The sequence below is a fragment of the Notothenia coriiceps genome, unplaced genomic scaffold (assembly GCF_000735185.1).
Source record: "Notothenia coriiceps isolate Sejong01 unplaced genomic scaffold, NC01 NC01_scaffold00034935, whole genome shotgun sequence".
In the NCBI taxonomy this organism is placed as follows: Eukaryota; Metazoa; Chordata; class Actinopteri; order Perciformes; family Nototheniidae; genus Notothenia; species Notothenia coriiceps.
This window is the reverse complement of record NW_011367636.1, coordinates 12,084-16,879: the sequence shown is the minus strand read 5'-3', so window position 1 is coordinate 16,879 and position 4,796 is coordinate 12,084. Positions and strand designations below refer to the sequence as shown.

At 42.3% G+C, this 4,796-nt stretch overlaps 1 protein-coding gene across 1 annotated transcript in view; it reads right to left on the bottom strand.

The window, feature by feature from the left end:
- Positions 1 to 4,796, bottom strand: part of LOC104962540 (AT-rich interactive domain-containing protein 3A-like) — a gene marked incomplete at its 5' end in the record, with an annotated part of 70,822 nt that overhangs the window by 54,648 nt on the left and 11,378 nt on the right. The window lies entirely within an intron of this gene.

Here is a 4,796-nt window from a genome sequence, read left to right as displayed (position 1 = left end):
CCCCCCGCAGACCCCTTTATACATCCAGAATTCCTATTATGTGACTATTGAAAAATATATAAATCACCATAAAATCTCACTGACTGAAATAAAAAGATCTTTTTGATATTGTTAAAGGATCAATAACTAAAGCAGAGGGTAGGTTTGTTGGCATGTAATTGTCACCTCAATATCATCCTACACAATCAACACAAATATGTGTAAAATATTGACATTTTTATATGTTTCATACCACTGAAACAGCCTGGGGGGGGGGATCACCGATGCGTACAAAGTGCGTACAGGACATTTAAAAAAGATCTTCATGTTCATTTTATGTTTACCCAAGTCCTCACTAAATTAGGAAAAGTCATGAAATACTAAGTAAAACAAATTATGTGAACCATTTTTGTTAGATACGTTAAACATTGAATGGGGTCACACTGACCCCAAGGATAACGGGAGGGTTAAAAACAGGGTTTAGCACAATTGTGGCGCTGTTTGCTGGCAGTTTAAATCAATGCAACTTATGTCGCAATTGTTTGGATGATTTGCCAATATCTTGAAGAATTGAATTCGAAAAACTGTATNAGTAAAACAAATTATGTGAACCATTTTTGTTAGATACGTTAAACATTGAATGGGGTCACACTGACCCCAAGGATAACGGGAGGGTTAAAAACAGGGTTTAGCACAATTGTGGGATAAAACATTTTGCCGCTGTTTGCTGGCAGTTTAAATCAATGCAACTTATGTCACAATTGTTTGGATGATTTGCCAATATCTTGAAGAATTGAATTCGAAAAACTGTATCAAAAAGCCATGATTTGCTAAACCTTCCTCAAGTGTGGGATACAACGTTTTTGCTGGCAACTCATATCTTAAATGTTTGGATAAGTTGCCGGCCGAAGGGTGGAGTTCACCAAAGATGTTACCGACTCCAATAAGAATAGTTTCTTTCATAGTCTGGGAGTACTGATTATACAGCAGTGGTTGTAATCAGTGTATCGTTGGGGTCCCCACCCTTTCCTGAGAGTACCACTGCTGCTTCTCTTTTTACGTGATGATCTGTCTGGTTGGCTGGGGAGCACGCTCACTTTCAGCCCACAGACAAAGTGCTTTCAAAGGGAAATGGTCTCGTCTCTACACAAAAAAACCAGCCTCTTTTAACCTCCCCTCCCTCACCCCGTCTGCCCTTTTCAGCCTCTCTTTTCTCCCCTTTCACACTTACAGACACGCGACGGTCACTCCCTTGTCTGCTGTCCGTCAGCGTCGTTGGCCTATCACTAAAAAAAAGAGGGGTTTCTCCCCCTCTTTTTTGGGGGGAGATCATTAATCATCCAGTGTAGGACAGGAGGCCCCTTAATCCAGCCCTCCTTCGCCCCCCACACCCTCCACCCCTATCCCCCGTGGTGTTATCAAGTTTCAGAGGTTGTAACTGTAGCACAATAAACAGTGGGGGAAGGTGGAGGAAGGGGGATGGAGACAGAGAGACAAGAGAGGACAAAATGTCATTTCCTCTCTACGTTTTATTGGTGGAGGTAAACGCGCCTCCAAAAGTGCATCCATTTGGAGGATTGGCTCTTAAATTAGTCATAGCAGTTGGAAAAATGTGCAGCTATAGGCAGAACAAGCGAGATATTTGGATAAAGTTGCTCCTAATTGGAAATTAAAACCATTACAGTCTTCTTTAAATAAATCTGCAACACAATGCAAAATGGACAAATGTGCTCTAAATGCCCATTTCCTAGATTTGTTTTATTGCTGCATTCTGAGTTTAACACGCCTCCAAAACTGCATCCATTTGGAGAATGGGCTTTTTAATGAGCGGGATAGTTGGAATAAGTTGCACCTATTTGGACATTAAAATCATTACAGTCTACCACGAATAAATCTGCAATCCGACAGCATGCAAGATGGACAAATGTGCTCAAAATGCAAAGTGTTGGATGGAGACAAGAGAGGACAAAACGTTTTTTCCTCTCTATGTTTTATTGGTGGAGGTAAACACGCCTAAAAAGCTGCATCCATTCGGAGAACTAGCTGTTTAATGAGCGGGATATTTGGATAAAGTTGCACCTAATTGGAAATTAAAACCATAACAGTCTACTTCAACTAAATCTGGAATCCAACAGTATCCAAAATGGACAAATGTGCTCTTAATGCCCATTTCCTAGCTACCTTTTATTGCTGCATTCTGAGTTTAACACGCCTCCAAAACCGCATCCATTTGGAGAATTGGCTTTTTAATGAGCGGGATATTTGGAAACATATGGGAGATACAAAACATGACAGTCTTCTTTAAACAAATCTGCAAACCAACAGTATCCAAAATGGACAAAATGTAATCTAATGACACGCCTCCAAAGCAGTGTCCATTTGGAGAGTTGGCTTTTCAAGGAGTCAGAACACTTGGACAAAGTTGCTCCTGATTGGACATTAAAACCATTAATGTCTACCTCTATTAAATCTGCAATCCAACAGCATGCAAAATGGACAAATGTGCTCAAAATGCAAAGTGTTGGATGGAGACAGAAAGACAAGAGAGGATATAATGTAATTTCCGCTACGTTTTATTGGTGGAGTTAAACACGCCTCCAAAGCTGCATCCATTTGGAGAATTGGCTGTTTAATAGTTGGAATGAGTTGCACTTAATTGGAGTTAAAAACCATTACCAGTCCACCTCGAATAAACCTGCAATCCAACCAAATGGTCCGATGTGTTCCCCAGTGTGTTCTGCTGTTAACACACCCAGCTGCTGCCCCTTTTCCAGAAGTTGTGGGGTGTTAACTAAAGGGAAAATGAGGCTGTATCAAAGCGCCAGAGAATGTTCCTATTGTAGTGTGCTGTTTGTACAGAGGTCCCGCCTGTTATAGGGCAGTGTGAGGCTGACCGGGGGAGTAATATAATGCATACATGGATCCCCCAGAGCCCATTCATGCTGTAATTGGTGTGGACAGAGCTCTGGGTCTCAGGGTTACAGTCAGGGAACTTCCTCTAATGTCCTGCTGGGAGGCCACTCTTCTCACCACGCAAAAACATTACCCAGCTTACAGCGGAAAAACTGGAACGCTGACTTTAATTAAAAGTATTATTATGTCAACAAATGTCACTTCTTAGCAGAGCGTAGCAGAGTTTATTTGCTCCAAAGCCAACACTTAAAAAGCACCACATTTCAATTAGACATTAAAACCATTACCGTCTACCTCAATTAGTCTGCAACCCACTTGGATAAAGTTGCTCCTAATTGGAGATTAAAACCATGACAGTGTTCTATAAATAAATCTGCTATCCAACAGCATGCAAGATGGACAAATGTGCTCAAAATGCTAAGTGTTGGATGGAGAGAGAAAGACAAGAGAGGACTAAATGTCATTTCCTCACTATTGGTGGAGGTAAACACGCCTCCAAAAGTGCATCCATTTGGAGAATTGGTTCCTTAATGAGCGGGATGGTTGGAATAAATTGCACCTAATTGGAGATTAAAACCATTTCAGTCCACCTCAACACATGTCACTTCGTAGCCGAGTGTATTTGCTCCAAAACCAACCCTTAAAAAGCACCGAATGTCTTTTTCCCCGTCTGCTTTGCTTAAACGCCCCTTGACAATTGAATGGAAACCCGTCTCCTGGAGATTTATTGGGACAAACAGAGCGGAGATTCTTCCAGGAGGTTTAACTGCGAGCTGCAGCTTAATGAGACTTCCTCATGATAATCGTTATCTCCACTTCACTCCTTCTCCTTCCTCTAATTCTGCACATCTCCATCAAGACCGCTGCACCTTAATGGCAGAGACTAGGCCGGCTTTACCACTTTATTACTATTAACAGACTTAAAGCTACTACGGAGGGATTTCCCCCTGAAATAGCTTCTAAAGCAGCGATTGAACACCATGTGGTCCCTCTTAAGCTGAATCTACTCTTGGTGTCACACTGAGATGGATTCAGGCTTTTCTTGACGGCAACGTGTGCGGTTTTGTTCAGGTCCATGGAGCTAAGACACTTGTCTTTAACCCCCCTTTCTCTCTTTCACTGAACAGGAGCCTCTGTTTTCTGGCTCTGTCCATCACAGCCTGAGGCCATTAATCATCTCAAGTGGACAGCGCTGACAGGCAGTTGGCTGCATCACTCTTTTTATTTTCTTCCTTTCTTTATTCGCCCGTATAACCTCACCCACTGCTTTCCCCAAAACCCCCATCAACACCAAACGAGATGATGGGGGTTTTCTCCTAGCTACGTTTTATTGGAGCATTCTGAGTTTAACACGCCTCCAAACCTGCATCCATTTGGAGAATTGGCTCTCTTGAATTTGTCATAATAGTTGGAAAAATGTGCACCTATAGAGGAAAGAAACCATTACTGCCTTCTATAAATACATCTGCAACCCAACAGCATGCAAGATGGACACATGTGCTGAAAATGCCAAGTGTTGGATGGATAGACCCTCCAGAAAAACGCGATTCTGCGATCGCAGAATTTACCGCATAATCAGCAAAATGGCGCAGATTTTCAAAAGGCCGCATAATCCCCGCATTTTTCCACACAAAGTTGAGAAGAAAAAAAAGTTCACTCGTCTTGACGTGACGTCATCAGCTCGCGCATCACAGAATGTAAACAACACTGTATAGAGTGAACGTGTGGATCTCATTTACCAACGAACATTTCTACTAAAGACCGGGCAAAAAGTGGGGGGAAACTATTCTGCACCCCGTGCAACTGTGTGTTGGAGCATAAGAGAAAATCGACGGTGAGCATCAACCTCCAAAACCCTTTCGAGGGCTACAAGAAACGAAGTGATTAGCCTACAAGATTGAAGC